This window comes from Ruditapes philippinarum, unplaced genomic scaffold, assembly GCF_026571515.1.
Source record: "Ruditapes philippinarum isolate M1 unplaced genomic scaffold, ASM2657151v2 ctg1366_1_1_1_1, whole genome shotgun sequence".
Lineage (NCBI taxonomy): Eukaryota > Metazoa > Mollusca > Bivalvia > Venerida > Veneridae > Ruditapes > Ruditapes philippinarum.
The window spans coordinates 1,540-20,178 of NW_026867297.1; the positions used below are offsets into that span (position 1 = coordinate 1,540).

Consider the following 18,639-nt stretch of genomic DNA (forward strand, 5'->3'; position numbering starts at 1 on the left):
GATGAATATGAAGGGCTGTGGACAATTTTTTTGCAATTTCTTTTATGATCTTACTATTAGATGAACTCTTATAATACTTGAACTGTATCCATAAAAAAACGCAGTTAGAGTGTGAGGAGAACATGTGACGGAGTGACATAAAAATGCGGAGACTTTATTGTGATTTGGTGCCACCCAAAAACCTTGTTTGAATATTCAAAAGGTGTGAAACCTCTTCCTGTGGCCTTTGATATCTGAAGATAAAGGGTGTTAACTCCGGTAATTTATTATCCAAAGTGTTTCTAATACAACGAAATTGCCACAAAAGCCTAAATATTCAGTTCTTTGTACCATGCTTTACTGTTTCATGCTTTGCCTTTGCTATTTTGTTCAATAAATGTTGTACAGTTACATAAAGCAATTATGTCATTGGAGGATTTGACATGATTTTTATTATAATATTCTAGTTTTTATTTGTACCGAATGCCGTAATTGCACTTAACTGATTGTTTGTCTTTGTTGACATTATTTTTTGGCAATAATGGCTTGCCATGTCCAAGATATTTCTTTATTTTACTTATCATTACTGTTTCAAGTTACTTGCCAATCCACTTCAAACTGTAATCTTTCTAATATTGATGTGCATTTTCTTTTCATATTGTTTTAAATTTAATTTTTCATATTGTTTGAAATTTAACTTCTGAAATTGTTTGAAGTTCAACTTTTCATATTGTTTGAAAATTAACTTTTGATTTTGTTTGATATATAACTTTTGATATTGTTTGAAGTTTAACTTTTGATATTGTTGAAAAATTTAACTTCAGATATTGTTTGAAATTTAACTTTTCATATTGTTTGAAATTTAACTTTTGATATTGTTTGAAATTTAAAATTACTTTCTTTCTTTTTTTCAGCAGCTGAATTGTATAGTATTACAAAAAGAGCTATAAAGAATATCAAAATGTATTTACTAGTTACGTAATAAAGACAAGAGGGAGTACAGAGGTATGCCATTTTTACCATTAGGACGTTAATACTTCCACTCCCACATGCTTATTTCTAGATTTGTTTTTATTAATTCTTGTAGAAGTCTGCCAAATTTTGACCTATCAGCGCTTTCATTAGTGAAAGCTGTACTCAAGATTCATAAGGAATTTGTAAGTTTTTACCTATTAGCACAATTTTAGTGAACTTAGAGCTGTACACAAAATTTATAAGGAATTGTATTGTTTTACCTAAAATCACATTTTGAGTGAACATAAATAAAGCACTACACAAAATTCATAATGAATTGAAAGTTTTGACCTATCAGCACATTTTAACCTTTTCCCTTATATAAGCGTGTTTCGACGGCTTTTTGCCCCCCCCCCCTTTTTGAGGCCTCAAACAGTGAAAAAATGTCCTATTTAGACCCCAAACACTGTTTTTCGTTTGAGAAATGTTGTTAAAAAAAGTGACCATTTTTTCGGCGCCGCCCCCCATCCAAATAATACATCAGGGGGTTGCCAGAAGGGGGATGTGCCCCCTTCTGTTTGGGGGGTTTGAAGGGGGGCGGAGTCCCCCTCATCGCCAAGAAAATTTTGGACTTGTTAGAGGCTTAAAATGACCCCAGGTTGATCATAAAGTAACGTGTAACCAACGCTGAAAAGCCTTTGACTCTATCTCAATCCATTGAGAAGTTGCAGCACTTTGAAATAAATTTTGATGGAAAAAATCGAGGCAAAATAGTGATTTTTGGCAATTTTGAGAGGTCCCCTCGTTGCCATGGTAACAGGAAATTTGAGACTGAGCATGTCGTTACAAAGGCAATGGTCCAGTCAACATTTGTGCCAAGTTTGATTAGTATTGAAGCATTTCTCATAGTTTCATAGCAGTTTGAACTTGTAAGAGGAGGCTTTTCAGTTAAAATGGCCATTTTTCACGATATGCTCATGGGGGAAAGGGTTAACTAAAAAAATACAAATGTTACAAAACAACAATTTTTCACCAAAATTAGACAAAAGACCACATGTTAACATGGAAAAACTAGATTTTGGGTGATTCCAAGGTTTTTCATCATTTTTTGTTAACTAAAAAAATATAAATGTTACAAAACAACAATTTTTCACCAAAATTAGACAAAAGACCACATGTTAACATGGAAAAACTAGATTTTGGGTGATTCCAAGGTTTTTCATCATTTTTTGTTAACCTTTTCCCTTATATAAGCGTGTTTCGACGGCTTTTTGCCCCCCCCCCCCTTTTTGAGGCCTCAAACAGTGAAAAAATGTCCTATTTAGACCCCAAACACTGTTTTTCGTTTGAGAAATGTTGTTAAAAAAAGTGACCATTTTTTCGGCGCCGTCCCCCATCCAAATAATACATCAGGGGGTTGCCAGAAGGGGGATGTGCCCCCTTCTGTTTGGGGGGTTTGAAGGGGGGCGGAGTCCCCCTCATCGCCAAGAAAATTTTGGACTTGTTAGAGGCTTAAAATGACCCCAGGTTGATCATAAAGTAACGTGTAACCAACGCTGAAAAGCCTTTGACTCTATCTCAATCCATTGAGAAGTTGCAGCACTTTGAAATAAATTTTGATGGAAAAAATCGAGGCAAAATAGTGATTTTTGGCAATTTTGAGAGGTCCCCTCGTTGTCATGGTAACAGGAAATTTGAGACTGAGCATGTCGTTACAAAGGCAATGGTCCAGTCAACATTTGTGCCAAGTTTGATTAGTATTGAAGCATTTCTCATAGTTTCATAGCAGTTTGAACTTGTAAGAGGAGGCTTTTCAGTTAAAATGGCCATTTTTCACGATATGCTCATGGGGGAAAGGGTTAACCCATTACTTCATGAGCATTTTGTGAAAAATGGCTGTTTTCATTGAAAAGTCTCCCGTTACAAGTTCAAATTGCTATAATACTATAAAAACTGCTTCAACACTAATCAAACTTGGCACAAATTTTGACTGGACCATTGCCCTTGCAACAACATGCTCAGGCTTAAATTTTCTGTTACCATGGCAACGAGGGGACATCTCAAAATTGCCAAAAATCACTATTTTGCGTCGATTTTTTCCATCAAAATTGATTTCAAAGTGCTGCAACTTCTCAATGGATTGAGATAGAGTCAAATGCTTTTCAGCGTTGGTTACACGTTACCTTATGATCAATCTGGGGTCATTTATAGCCTCTCACAAGTACAAAATTTTCTTGGCGATGAGGGGGACTATGCCCCCCTTCATTCCCCCCAAACAGAAGGGGGCACATCCCCCTTCTGGCAACCCCCTGATGTATCTTTTGGTTGGGGGCCGCGTCGAAAAAGAGGTCACTTTTTTTAACAACATTTCTCAAACAAAAACAAGTGTTGGGGGCCTAAATAAGGCATTTTTTCACCATTTGAGACAACAAAAAGGGGGGGGGGGGTGAAAAAGGCGTTAAAAGGTGTGTATATAACGTAATGGGTTAAGTGAATTTAATGAAAGCTGTACAGAGTATTGATAAGGAATTGTAAGCTTTTAATAATAATAAGCACATTTTGAGTGAACTTAAAAGAAAGTTCTACACAAAATCCTTAATGAATTGAAAGTTTTGACCTATCACAACATTTTTGAAGTGAACTTAAAGCTGTAAAAAAAAGTCATAAGGAACTGAAAGTTTTGACGAATCAGCACATTTTGAGTGAAAGTTCTACACAAAATTCTTAATGTTTGAAAGTTTTTGACCTTAGCACATTTTGAGTGAACTTACTGAAAGCTGTACACAAAATTCATAAGGAATTTTTAGGTTTTACCTATTAGTACATTCTGAGTGAACTAAAAGAAAGCTGTACACAAAATTGATAAGGAATTAAAAGTTTTGAAATATCAGTACTGGTTTGGGAGATAAACTCGGCCGAAAATCAGTGTTTTGGGGGCATATTTCATTTATTTGTTTACGTATTCTGATGAATCTTGCACCATAATAAACTTCAGCTCTTCGATTTTCCGGTATCACCATAAAAGTTATATTTAGAAACATAACGGGTAATTTTGAGAGGCCCTGGAAGAGGTACGTAAAAGGGATATTTTTAACGCGCGCGAGTAGATAATTCCGGCTCTTTGTTTTTCTTCTTAAATGAGTAAGTTAAAACGTAAAATAACATGTTTAGACATTTTATTATTTCTTTGCTGTTCATTTATGTCAAATAAAAATATTTGTTACCAAAATTGTTGAGCATTACGTTCGTATAATGAATATCTATGTGACACGATATTTATATGCAACGGACTTGTAACATATTAATCATTTTTACTTAAAAACACATGCATTATCATTTATTAACGTATAACGAAATATGTAGTAAAAGAATTAGTGATTCAGATTTATTTTTGCTTAGCTTAACAGAGTGAAGAAGAAATTAATTTAGTGGTATTCAACTTACACATTAACATATAAAAGGAGCATTTACCATCAGTCTTTCAATCCATTTCACTTAAAGATTACAATTGTGTAATCAGCCTTTTTTCTGAGTTAGCAAGAATTTCATCTACAAAATGTATACGGAAACGTCGTCACCTTTACCGGTAGTCGGTCAAAATATAAAAGTACCCCTGTGCGAGCCTCAAAATGAGCACCTGCTGCACATGCGCACAACAATGGGATTCCCGTACTTTTTATAGGCATGTTTTGTAAACAAACAGGTAAAAGTGTGTGTTATTTTTTAAATACCTTACCAAACTTGACAAAATTTCCAGATATTGTCGAATTCCAGCAATACTATGAGATGGTGAGCTTGATTAGATTAAAAATTCTGATACTTCGATTTAATTATAAAAAGCCGAGTTTATCAACCAGCCGAAGTTATCTCCCCAACCAGTACATATGAGTGAAGTTAAAGAAAGCACTACCAAAATTCTTAATTAATTGAAAGTTTTGACCTATCAGTTCATTTTGAGTGAACTAATAGAAAGCTGTACACAAAATTTATCAGGAATTTAAAGTTTTGAAATATCAGCACATTTGAGTGAAGTTTAAGAAAGCACTACCAAAATTTTTAATTAATTGAAAGTTTTGACCTATCAGTTCATTTTGAGTGAACTTACAGAAAGCTGTACACAAACTTTCTCTGGAATTTAAAGTTTTGAAATATCAGCACATTTGAGTGAAGTTTAAGAAAGCACTACCAAAATTTTTAATTAATTGAAAGTTTTGACCTATAAGTTCATTTTGAATGAACTTAAAGAAAGCTGTACACAAAATTCCTAGGGAATTGAAAGTTGTGACCTATCAGGTCATTTTGAGTGAAGTTACAGAAAGGTCACCAAAGCTCTACACAAAATTCTTAAGGAATTGAATGAAGAACCCTTGGGTTCCCTTCATGCATATTATCAAGCAAGTCTTATACAGCATGCACCTGAGTATAACTACCAACCTACCAAACTTTCATAAAACTACCTGGATAGCTTCCTCACATGAAAGTCTAAAGTCTCTGGCAGGATTTCGGAGGAGAACGAGGTTGTAAGTCAGAAACATTTAAAAAAAAAATGCTTAAAGCCTTATGAAATTGTGGTCACTTGAGGATATGTAAGGTATTAAGTGTATTATGATACAACGTTATATTGGTCTCGCAAATAATCGTCATGATCTGACACTCAATTCTTGTTAACAAATTTCCTTTAGGTCTTGCCTGGTTTGAAAGATGACAAAAATGTATGATTAATATGTACCAACTGGAAATTGGAAGCAAAGTTTGTCTGTAGTAGTCTAACACTGAAAAAGTTGTTTCTTTACTATAAATAATAAATTCTGGGTCAAAGGAAATTGTGTTTTTTGCGTGCACAGGTGATTTATTGGTCTATATGGAAATATAGTTTTTGTCACAATGACATGATGTTGACATGGTAACCAGGTTCGAAATAAGATGGTAATTATATTTTAAGATAGACAGTAGAGTAAAATGTCAGATTAAGGAATATATAGTAAAAAAAAAATTATTTTTTTTTAATAATTTTTTTTCTTTTTCTTTTTGCATTATCAATGAATGGCTTGTTAAAGGTGCTGTACATTGTGTTGGTTTGTGAGTTATATCTACATAGTAATCATAGTTAGTAGCCAATCTCGGTTTCCAATCTGTTAGCTTCTTTCCTACATAAAGTTTGGAAAAGTCCCCTCTCAGAAAGTGGGGGGGTGGGTATAGTTACTTACTGTGATGATGATTGTCGGAACTGAAGGGTACCGTGTTTCAGCTGAACTACATTCATCAATGAAATGTATGTGTTACATGAGTTTCTAAGGTTTATTGTTCCTAGGGGCCTGTTGGTATGAAGAGCTCCCTGTCATGGAACCGTACCAAAAGTACCTATAGAGAGGTGCATTTTCACATTGGTTTCCCTTGTACGAAAAAAATTTATGAATCAAGGACCTTTGTACATTTGTATATATGTAATTCTGGTCTCTAGAATTGAGTATTTATGGAAATGTTTAAAATCAAACAGAGTAAGGATTTTAATGAAATAAAAAAAAATAGTTCTAACAAATCTCTTATGTAGTCAGACAACAAAAACTTCACCATACAAAATGTTAAGACTTCTTTAATAGTTGTTTTCCATATCTTGTACTAGTATTTAAATTACATTTGTGTATGATTTAAAATGCTGTTAAAGTTGGCTCATATCCTTAACAACCCGAAACAGTTTCCTATATTTAAGCTTGAATAAATTAGATTCAAATTATGTTTTGTGTTGCTTTGTGGTGTTTTTTATGTTTACTCTTTCTTGTTGTTTTTATTTCAACAAATCCTAATTGTCAGTTACAGACACAAGTGGTGATAATTTATGTACTTGCATAGCCACTAAAAATGTCCTTGACTTGATAGTCAATACTTGATGGTGTAACTGGGTTAATTAATCTTTTTGACTCTTCACTTGAGAAGTCGCCAATGGTATGTAATAAACGCCACACAGGCCTGCCATACTTAAATAACGGAGCAATATTGTAGCCAGGTTTTAGTGCAAATTGGACACAGCTGATCTGGATTTGTCACTGATTATAAGAATATGCCCAATTACTTTAGTTATCAGTTATGTGATGTGGCTAATTTCTTTATGTTATTGCATATAGTCACTTGAACTTATTTTTTTGGCTTTTGTTGTTCAGGGTTATAATAATTAACACATAGAAAACAATAAAAATAGCGCCTTCGCACCATGTCCTGGAAACGTGTTTCACACATGTTTTTAATATACCATCAGGATGTATTTTCTGATTTGATTATTGGATTTGATTTTTTTTGTCTTTGCTTTGTCATCAATGTGCATATTTTTTACGCCGGTAGCAGTCGTTATGATAACAATAAAATCCAGATGTCACTTGCATTGTTACTTACTTCTTAATGTACAGTCAAATCTTAGACCAGTGACAGGGCATCGGCAGAAGATTTGAAGACTTGAGATATCGAAAAGAGAGACCAGAACTTGAAAAGCAGACTGGCTGCCAGTGTCCTGACTAATGCTGAGGGGAGTGAAGGCAGAGTCGACGAGGATGGTGTACTAGGGTGCGTGAGCCCCTAGTGCGAATGACGGCTTGAAAGGCAGGCCCTTTGCTTTACACCAACAGCCCTTTTAAGGGCTACCTTCTTTCCTCATACTGTCTAAGCTATATATATATATATTATCCAGCTAGCTTACGGAACGTTGGTGGTTCTACTCAGGTGCCCGTTCGTGCCTGAAAAATGCACGGAGTGCCACCTAAGGTCTTCCTCCACCAGTAAAGCTGGAACGTCGCCAATTATGACCTATACTGTGTTGGTGTGACATAAAATTCAAGTAAAAAAAATATTGTCTCAGGTTTCTGTACATTTTGGTTCTCATTGATTGCAATACAATGATCTAATTTTAGTAGTAAGGGTCACTAACTTTGAATCAGTTGAACCTCATCGATGTAGGTTTGAATCCCAGCATGGACTTTGGATGTTACTAGATTACAGAAGGATTGGTCCTTCAACATATGTTGCCCGTTTGTGCCCTGAATTAATGTAAAAATTCATGCTTTTTTTCATGAAAATTATGAAAATCAATTTAAAAAGTAAAATATTGTGAAATGAACCAAGACAAAACTTTACTTATTGCAAACAGCATAAATTACAAAAAAAGATATGCCCCTACAGTGTTACCCCTGTGAAATGAATGCTTACAGTTCATGAATAATTCATGAAGTATTCATTCTAGTTCATGACCTAGATTCATGAATAGTTCATGGGATGTACATGAAGACAAAATGGCACAAATTCTTGAAAAGTTCAGAGGACACCTAGTTCTTGAACTGTCCCATGTTCTTGATCAGTTCATGACTCAATAAAACATGAACATTTCATGAACTGTTCTTGAACAAAATGCAATGAAATGCTCATGAACTGTTCACTTACAGTAAATTATGAACTGTTCATGAATTTTACCTCTACATGAACTTTTCTGGCACTTTTTCCAGTGCAAATTCATTGTGCCATTTTATCTTCACGAAAAGTACAAGAACAGTTCAAGAACTACAGTTCATGAACAGTTCCTAAACTACATTTACATTATTTCACATTCATGAAAAATGCAAGAACAGAGCAGACAGATGATACCAATCAATTTGCGGACTAACAAGTCTAAACAATATGTACTCAACATAAGCTCTAAGTTATATTGTTCAAAAGTAAACCACAAACATGTAAAACTGCTTGTAAAATTTAAAAACTACACATCTTTGTTTAACAAGAACTAAGAAATAGTTTCTTCAATACAGCTTGCTGATTTTCAAAAGTGCAAAAATCAAGAACTTGAAATTAGAACAGTTTCCAATGTTTCACTTATTTTGTGATTTATTTCCTTCTGATGACCTTTTGCAAAGTCTCTAGTTTTTTATTAAATACTTCTTTTGATACACCGGTTTTCCTCCTCACTAGTCTTTCAAGATTGCTGAGTTTCGAGGGTTCAAGTGGTGGTCTCGGGGAATCCTTACACTTATTGGTCATCTTTCCAGTCATAGAGTGGGTTCTAAGTTCCTCCACAGTGAAGATAGTCTTTGCTATTGTAACCAAGACTTCTTGAGTATCACTAAGATGTTCCACAGCTTATAATTCGGGGTCCTCCACTTTTGTATTCTGACTCTCTAAAGCAGTAATTGGCTCCTCCATGCGTCGAATCTTTCTACGCAGGCTTCTGCACTCATCCTCCCATCTAGTTTGGAAATAACAACAAAAAAAACAACAATATAACGTCTTGTGTTTGAAATGACAGTTTTAAACATCACACAAATGTTACGAAAAAATGCGTTTCCATAGTACACTTCAAACCTATTTTTATACCTCGATATCAGGGTATATAAGTTTTTCATTAATATTTAAGTAGAAAATGCTAATTATGCGAATTTTAATACTGGTGAAATTAGACTGAATTAAAATTCTAGGAATTTTGCCATGCAAAAATATCTGGTTCTACTGTAGACAATTGTAAAATTGGGTCCTTGTAACCTCAACTATATTGCTTACCCGTCAGATCTAGCCTCAACCACACAACCCCCAGCAGTTCCTGCATTTTCGATTCACTTTCACATTTGACACTGTCAGCAGGACCTATAATATTATATATATAGAGAGATTAAATCCAACACACCCCAAAAAAAACAACAACAAAAAAAAAAACAAAAAAAAAACAACAGAAAACGTGATTTCTGTTCCAATAAAAATTTTGGATGTATCTTATTTGCTTTAAAAATACAGTCAGTCATGTGTTATTTTCCTTGTTGATCATATTCCATTATAAAACTACATAAATAATGGTGATATAAAAATATTGTCTCTTTATGAAAAACTTTTTTCTGATATAAAGGAAAATTGGCTAAGGTAGTCAACTGTCAGCATACCAGGGTGTTGAACTGTCTGGGGATAAAAAAGACTTGCTGCCATGCATTTTTTCAAAAAACTATTTTAAACTAGATTCTATATTTTAGAAGGCATTAGCAAATAAGTTCCTGCAGGGAAGCAGAACCATGTTCAATCTTCAACGATGCTTTGTTTTTTATTCATTTTATATTGATCCTGTTCAACAATAAAGAAATAAATAAAAACGGGTCGCGAAAATATGTGACAAATGTCCGTTTACGCAATATTTCCAGTAAGGTTGAAGTATCTAAACTGTAACAAAGAATGAGCTGGAAATACAATTATTATTTCTATTGTTACAGTCGGCAAATTGTTACAAAATAATGCTTTTAGAAGTGAAGAAAGTTCATTAAAATAATTATAGACTCTTCATTTTTTTCTTGGAGGAGTCATAAACACGCCGGCTCTGTTTGAAAAAAAATCAACGGGTGCATTTATGATAATACTCACAGTGAATTTCATCGATTGCAGCTTTGAAGGTCTTCTTCTGATAATTTGCTTGAGCAATTTCACTTTTCTTGTTGTATGTCAATTGTCTTTATTGGGGAGATGATATTAGATATGAGACGAAGTTTTTGCCGTCTTTGAATATTGAATATTGCGCGCTTAATAGACCTGTGTACTACGTAATAAATCTGTGTACTACGCAATAAACCAGTGTACTACGTCAGCAACATGTGCTCGATTCTCATAATTTCGTGTAATTCCGTTGTTTTTGCCGTCAATACAATGACCATACATGCCATAATTTTTAGACTCATTTCCGAGACACTTTTCATTTGAAGGTGGGGCATTGATCAGCAAACGTATTTTTTTTTTCAATTTACATAGTGGCATACAGCCTATAGGCCCTATTACCGGTAATTACAACTTGCAAATTTAATGACACCATAAACAAAGTCAGAATGTCAGTAATTATTAACAGTTTTTCTATCTTTTAAAGTACTTAGGCATCGTTAATTCAATCAGACACAGAAAAGAATGAAGATATGTTAAGTAATGACAATGAGCCATGTCCTTTACCTGAAACATTCACTGAATATTGTAGATTTTATCACCTCATATTTAGCGGGTATTTTTCACGGTGTTTGACCACTAATAAAATTTAATTTATAATGGCCAGTTGGCCAGTGTATGACACCTTCACTGGGGTAATTAATCTTTTATTTGATCAAAATTATTGCCGATAATTGTTATTTGGAAGGGGCACGTTGATATACCAATCAAAGGATAAGTGTCACCATTGCAAAGCTGTTAGGCCACTTAGGGGATAATTGTTCCTTATTAGCGTTCTAGATAAGTTTACAAAAACTTGACAATAAAATTATATAAAAAAGTAAAATTTCTTGCTTCAATGTAGATTATTTTAGATTTTTTTACCGGGACATAAATCATCTCCGGGACTAGGGCTGGGGCGAGTATCCGAGTACTCGGATAATCACGAATCAAAGTGAAAAATCGAGTTTGAATATTCGTAAGCCCAGAGATCGTGGATCGCGATCTAATTTTTTTATATACATTCACTGTTTCTCACAATCTTCAAATCGAGAAAAATACGATTTGAGTATAAATTATTTGAAGTTTACCTAAATGCAATTTGCCGGTTAAAGACCATGTACCATGATGCTGAGCTAGGTAGTAATTGGTTTCAAAAACAAAACAAAAAATACCCATCCAAAGAATAAATACATAAACAAAGTTTATATTTTATATGTTAAATGTATAGTATTGTTGCTGTTTTCTTAAATGAACATGTTTTTTATAACTTTTGTACATGTTTTTATGGGTGTCTTGATAACAAAAGATTTGTGGTTCGATTTGTGAATCGTAAGTGCTGAATCTTGGTTCGGATCGGATCGTCACTTATCTGACGATCCACACCCCTATCCGGGACAGACACCTTATTTCCGGGATTGTCCCGGACACGGGACGTTATGGCATGTATGACAATGACTGAATAATTTCAATTAAAACATTGAGGCCTACAAATTTTATTTCACAAACCTAATTTGAAATTAGGCAAAGCCTATGAACGGGGAAGTCGTTAAAAATTCCTTTCATTCTTTCCGTTTTAAAGGTGTCATTCGGTATTACATGCACCGCTTCCGTTTTCACTCGGAATACTCGACGATTATCTTTTATCCGAAAAGTTGAGATTTGTTCCGTTATTGGAATACCCGCCTATTATCATTGAGTAACATTGTAAATGGCGGCGCCCGACTAGAACTGACACTGAAAATTTCATTGATAGGTATAGAATTCTATACAGTATATTTTTTATGTTTTTTTATTCGATTTTCTTTTAAATATACACGTGTAGTCTATAGCCGGGCAAGCCAAAGCCTGGACCCGCTTCGCGGGCCCGGTCTTTGACTTTCCCGTATTATTTTAAGCCCAACAGGCACTTGAATTTCAAACAAAGCTACCATAGTTTTCCAAAAAATTTGTGTTGCTACGTCAGTATAAGTATCCAATATATATAGATAGATGAGTTGGTTGAGTAAAAAAATGGGGAATTTTATTAAAGAAGTGACTGATTGAATTTCCATGGTCAAGCAATAAAAAAAAAATACTGATGTCTTTATTTTATGCAAAAAAATGTTTTGGGCCTGTGCTAATCTACCCAGGTCTATATCTTTTCTTAACCAGTTATCATTCTATTTCTGTAGTTATTTAATAACAATTAAATCATGAACACATGGTCTTCATCAAAAGTTCTTCAGAAATTCATTAACCAATGTATTTAGGTCATCAAGTGTTCTTGAGCAGTAATCATTTCTATTTCAGCAATTATTAAAGGACAAATCATGAACTCATGGTTTTCATCAAAAGTTCTTCAATAGTTTGTGACATTATTAAAGGACAAATCATGAACCCATGGTTTTCATCAAAAGTTCTTCAATAATTCATGATCCTAAGTTCATGAACCTTTAAAGAATTCGGTTTTGTTCTTTTTATGTCAATGAACAGTTCATGAACAAGCTTGAAGAACTGTTCATGAACATAAGTTCTTGAACAATCATTATGAACTGTTTAGGACCAGTTCATGAACTGTTCTTAAATGTATTGAAAAGTTCATGATTTCAAGAACACTATTTCACAGGGGTAGTCATGCAGTATAAATAAAGTGATACATACTGCAAAGTAACTCATTACTAACACACAAAAAAATATGAATTAATACATTAATTTGATGGGAAATGGCAATCTTTACATGAATTGACCAGAAGATCAAGTAATAATGAGTTTGACCATGAGTGGCAAAAGTTATTTTCACATAATGCTTTTTAATTATTGATTGATGAACAATATACCGCCTTTACCACCAGCACAGAGCCAGGCCAGCCCGTAGGTCTGTGCAGACTGCTTAGGCTCTATAATTTCGGCTAGCTCATGAGATTTTGATTTTTATCTTGAAATATGACTGTATCTGCAAAATTAACAGTGGACATTTCCAATATTAAATGGAAACTGGAAAATCTTACTGAAGAAAGTCAGCTGCTTCAGGGTAAATATTACAAAATCAAAAACTTAATATGAAATTGCGTAAGATATAAGGAGAATAATTATATTTAGAAAGAATTTTGTAATTGTTATTGCCTCTTGAATAAATAACTAGGTCTTGAATAAACAATAATACAAAAAGACAGCATCATTTTCATGTGACACTTAGAACAAATGAGTTAATAAGCACTTGCACAGTGGGTAGTAAATTCTGTAAGTTTTTTTTGTGTGTGCTAGGAATGATGTTTTGTACCCAATTAAAACCTCACTGGTGCAAAAATGTCACCTGTCATGTATGTTATTGAACTACTTTTGCAACAGAAGAATGCCATTCTTCATTCTTCCAGAATGTTCTCATTCTCAGTGTGTAGCTTTTACCATTGGTAGCTTTTACATGTTGTACAAAGGATCATTTTCTTGTGTTCTTAGATCTTTTAAAAGGTTTTTTTTTCTTTATTTGACATTTCCTTCAGTTCTCCAGACCATTCTATACCTTACTGTTACTGGGCAAAGTTTAGTAACTTGTGTTTGAAACAGATTTAAAATAGTATCCACTTGGATTGTAACAATTTTTTGAAATACCCAAAATGTATTCTCATAAACAGAAAGGCATGTTGGAAGATGAAATTGAAATTGATGTCCATTTGGAATTAATTTATTTTATCTTTGAGCATTTGCAATAAAACTCAACATAAGTGACTTACATTACCGGTTATACAAACTTTTGCATACAATATTTAAGGCCTCTGTTGCCGAGTGATTGTAAGGTTGCTCACTGACTTCAAAGCGCTTGCCCCTCCACCCTGTGTGTTTGAATCCTGCCAGGGACTTTGGATTCTTTCATGCATGACAGTCGAGGTAGCCCATTACTCAACCATTTTTAAAGAAATCAACATCAAACTTAGAATGCTTCAGATTATCATGATAAGGTACGGCTGTTAGACAAGAGAAATAATTCTGAAAGCTGTATTTTTGGAGTTATGCCCCTAATATTTTAAGAAAAGTAAAAAGTTTCAAGATTCAATTAATAATTTACATGTCACATGCATTAAATGACTGATTTTGCTGTATTCATCATCATATTTGTACTGCATGACCAATGCAGTAAGGACTATTTTTATATACTTCAAACTTATTTTTGGTAATTTTTGTAGAATTTTAAGTGTTGTTTGCAATGTGTTAATTGCTTTCTTTGTTTACTTGACAGTATTTTACTTTTGAATAATTTTTATTTTTTTAAAGTCATAAAAAATTGGCATGAATCTGGAGGCTATTCCTTAAACCTGACCTTGTAGTATGTCAAACCCTAGTCTTACAATGATGAAAATATCTTTGAACAAGCCTCTTACCTCGCAAGTCACAACTAAAGACATAAAGTGATAAACAAATGCTAACTATATTAGAGGATAATGTTCTCAAGACAGAAATTCCATTATTCTCTCTCACTCACATTGGATCAGGGAATGAAATTAAAGGAATTAACACCATTGTTAAATAACTGGATAGGGACAGCACACTTGTGCCAGTAATTGATGTATGTCCCTATTTACATCTTCTGTAGAAATATGGAAAATTGAGTTATGGCCCTCAGTAATGATGTGTATAGGGAACAGGCATGTTCTAATTATTATCACATTTTCACCAATTACTGTACTTTTCTATTTCTCGCTGGATGGAGAAGAATTGACCACTGGTCGATAAAAATCTGCTGACCATAATGGTCGTAAGACTGTATGTAATTAATGTAATTAGCATAACTTTTGTTATCTGCTGATAAGCCCATTTGGCTGGGCATTTAATGCCTGATAAGCCAACTGGCTGGGCAGTTAGTGCCTGATAAGTCTGTTTCAAGCTGTGATACCTTGTATTATGACATGTAGACAATAGAAGGTGTAATGTTTCAAATTAGTAGGACAATTATTGGACAGCTTTATTCTTACTAATTTCTAATCAAACAGATAAGGGTCATTTAGTAATTGGTCATTATTACCAAAGTCTAATTAGATAATCATGGATAGATAGGCTTATTGTATAATTATCACCCTTTATTTAACACATTTATATTCATGGGATATTAACTTTAAATGCCCATACAGACACACTTCATTACAAATTGAACCAGATGTTAAGAGATCTTACATATGTTGGAATCAAAATAGAACCACAGCATAAGTATTTAACAAATTCTGATCAAGAAACAGTTACTTTACTTAGTTGGTAAAGAATATAAGATAAGAAAGTGACTGTTATGCAGTGTCATTTATTTACTTTATAGCAACCCATCTGAATGATATTTTGACTCGGCTCAACTTGCGTCACAGCCATGTTTTCTCATATAAGGCAAGTACTTATCGGTATCTCAAAAATGTGAATACCAACTTACTATTACATTGATACCAACTGACTATTAACTTTATTCCATTAGACTTGCAGGTTTATATAAACTAACTGTTAAACAAAATACCAAATTACCCTTAAGCATATTGGCTTACTGTGAAAGTTATATCAACTTACTGTCAAGTTTATAAGAACTTAATAACTGTTATAAGTTTATTCCAACTTGTTGTTAAGTTTATTTCCAATCGCAGCTGTTAAGTTTACACCAACCAACTATTTCCAAAAGTTTATTTCCAGTTACAGCTGTTATATTAACAACGACCTACATTTTCCAAAAGTTTATTTCCAGTCGCAGTTGTTAGGTTTACACCGACCTACTATAACCAAAAGTTTATTTCTGGTTGCAGCTATTAAGTTTACACGGACCTACTATTACCAAAAGTTTATTTCCAGTTATAGCTGATAAGTTTACACCGACCTACTACTACCAAAAGTTTATTTCCGGTCCAAATGTTAAGTTTACACCTACCTACTATTACCAAAAGTTTATTTCCAGTCATAGCTGTCAAGTTTACACCGACCATCTATTACCAAATGTTTGTTTCCAGTTGCAACTGTTAAATTTACATCCACCTACTATTACCAAAAGTTTATTTCCAGTCGCAGCTGTTAAGTTTACACCGACCTACTATTACCAAAAGTTTATTTCTGGTCCAAATGTTAAGTTTACACCGACCTACTATTACCAAAAATTAATTTCCAGTCCGGCCGTTAAGTTTACACCAACTTACTATTACCAAAAGTTTATTTCCAGTCGCGGCTGTTAAATTTACACCGACATGCTATTACCAAAAGTTTATTTCCAGTTGCAGCTGTTAAGTTTACACGACCTTCTATTACCAAAAGTTTATTTCCAGTTGTGGCTGTTAAGTTTACACTGACCTACTATTACCAAAAGTTTATTTCCAGTTGCAGCTGTTAAGTTTACACCAATCTATTATTACCAATGACAGCTATTAATTTTTACCAACCTGCTATTACCAACTGCTGTTAAGTTTATACCAAACCAATTGCTGTTAATTTTATACCAACCTAAAATTAATTGTTTACCAACTTACTGTTAAGTTCATTATCCATTTTATTTAAGTGTGCTTAAGCTATACATTTAAAGGGGTTATTTTTTGCATATCAATTGACAAAAAAACATGTTTTCCTATGATATTAGATTGAATAGTTTATGAGAAAACAAATTAGATTTTATTCCAGGAAAATCCTCTTTATATTTCAAGAAATAAAATAAACAGTAAAAAACTGTAGTTAATGATTACAGACTATCCAAACTTCATAGGACTTTTTTGTGTATGTGGTTCTGTAAATTCTATGTGATATTTACACCACAAGCTTTCTTATTTATGAAATGAGCCACGTCATGACAAAACCAACATAGCGCGTTTGCGAATGCGAAGGCTGGTCTGGATCCATGCTGTTCGCTTACCAACCCTGTTACAAGACAGGAACTGATAGTGAACAGCATGGATCCTGATCAGACTGCGCGGATGCGCAGGCTGGTCTGGATCCATGCTGGTCGCAAACGCATTATGTTGGTTTTGTCGTGACGCGGCTCAAATGTTTTATTTCATAGAGAATCTTTGTATAAGATGTTGTGAGCACATTGTAACTTGAACTTTGATTATGTTAGATGTTTTTGTGCATTATATATATAGATTAATGACAGAAGGTCACTTTGTGGTATTCTGTCTTGTCTTGATATTTACCACAGTTTCTAGTTAATATAAGTTGGAATATCTTTACCACAATATCTAGATTATGAGCTTAGGTGGTTTAATATGCATGGTAATATGTGGGTTTTTTTATGTGATAAAGCAGAGTTTATTACAGTATTATTTACATAGATCAATGTATTTATAATAACTATAAACGAACAAAAATAGACAAATAAAAAAACAAACAAAAAGCAAATTAGTTTAACAATTGTACAGCTCGTGTGCCAATATGTCTTAATTTTAATAAATGATTCTGTCTTGTTTGAATCATTAGAGTGTTTCTTTGAATTATAAGAGTGTGTCTTAAATTTGAATTATTAGAGTGTGTCTTTGAATTATAAGAGTGTTTCTTTGAATTATTAGAGTGTGTCTTTGATTTATAAGAGTGTTTCTTGAATTATTAGAGTGTGTCTTTGAATGATTAGTGTGTCTTTGAATGATTAGTGTGCCTTTGTATGATGAGAGTGTGTCTTTGTATGTTTGGAGTGTATATTTGTATGATAATAGTGTGTCTTTGAATGATTAGAGTGTGACTTTGAATGATTAGAGTGTTTATTTGAATGATTAATGATTCTTTGAATGATTAGAATGTATCTTTGAATAATTAGAGTGTGTCGTTGAATGATTAAAGTGTGTCTTTAAAATATTAGAGTGTTTCTTTGAAATATAACATTGTGTTTTTGAATGATCAGAGTGTGCTTTTGAATGATTAGAGTGTGGTTTTCAATAATTAGAGTGTTTGTCAGTCATTTCCTTGCTAAGGGTTTGTCTGCCTCCATTTAAGTTAATCTTTTTAAGATAACATCACTTCAGCCATCTATTTAACTTCCAGGTACCTATATTTAGTGTCCAGTTTACAAGACTTATTTTATTCCTTTCTTGTCATATTTGTGTGCATATGTTGTGTTTATTGTAATTTTATTTTGTCTGATGGTTGCTATTGAAAATTCTTTAAATTCAATTTGATCCAAAGAAGGCTCACATCTGCAATCAAAGGCTCAATAATAGAAACCTCTCCTATTGAATTCCCTCTGTACTTGCATATCCATTTCACTATGGCAAAGTTTCTTGTTGTAGCAATGGAACTAATAAAGAATTTTTTTCAAAAATCTTTGTTGAATAAATCACTTTTTATTTTAAATGCTGAGGCATTTTT

The 18,639-nt window shown here is 33.4% G+C and overlaps 1 protein-coding gene across 10 annotated transcripts in view; it reads left to right on the forward strand.

The window, feature by feature from the left end:
* The first annotated feature begins 873 nt into the window (after positions 1–873).
* Positions 874–18,639, forward strand: part of LOC132735586 (poly(rC)-binding protein 3-like) — a 100,592-nt gene continuing 82,826 nt past the window's right edge. For 5 of the 10 annotated variants that reach the window (XM_060722547.1, XM_060722555.1, XM_060722556.1 and 2 more), the window contains exon 1: positions 874–984. The gene's annotated coding sequence lies outside the window, so the exon portion shown is untranslated. The remainder of the gene's footprint in view (positions 985–18,639) is intronic. The other 5 variants (XM_060722560.1, XM_060722559.1, XM_060722558.1 and 2 more) reach the window with 1 other exon arrangement.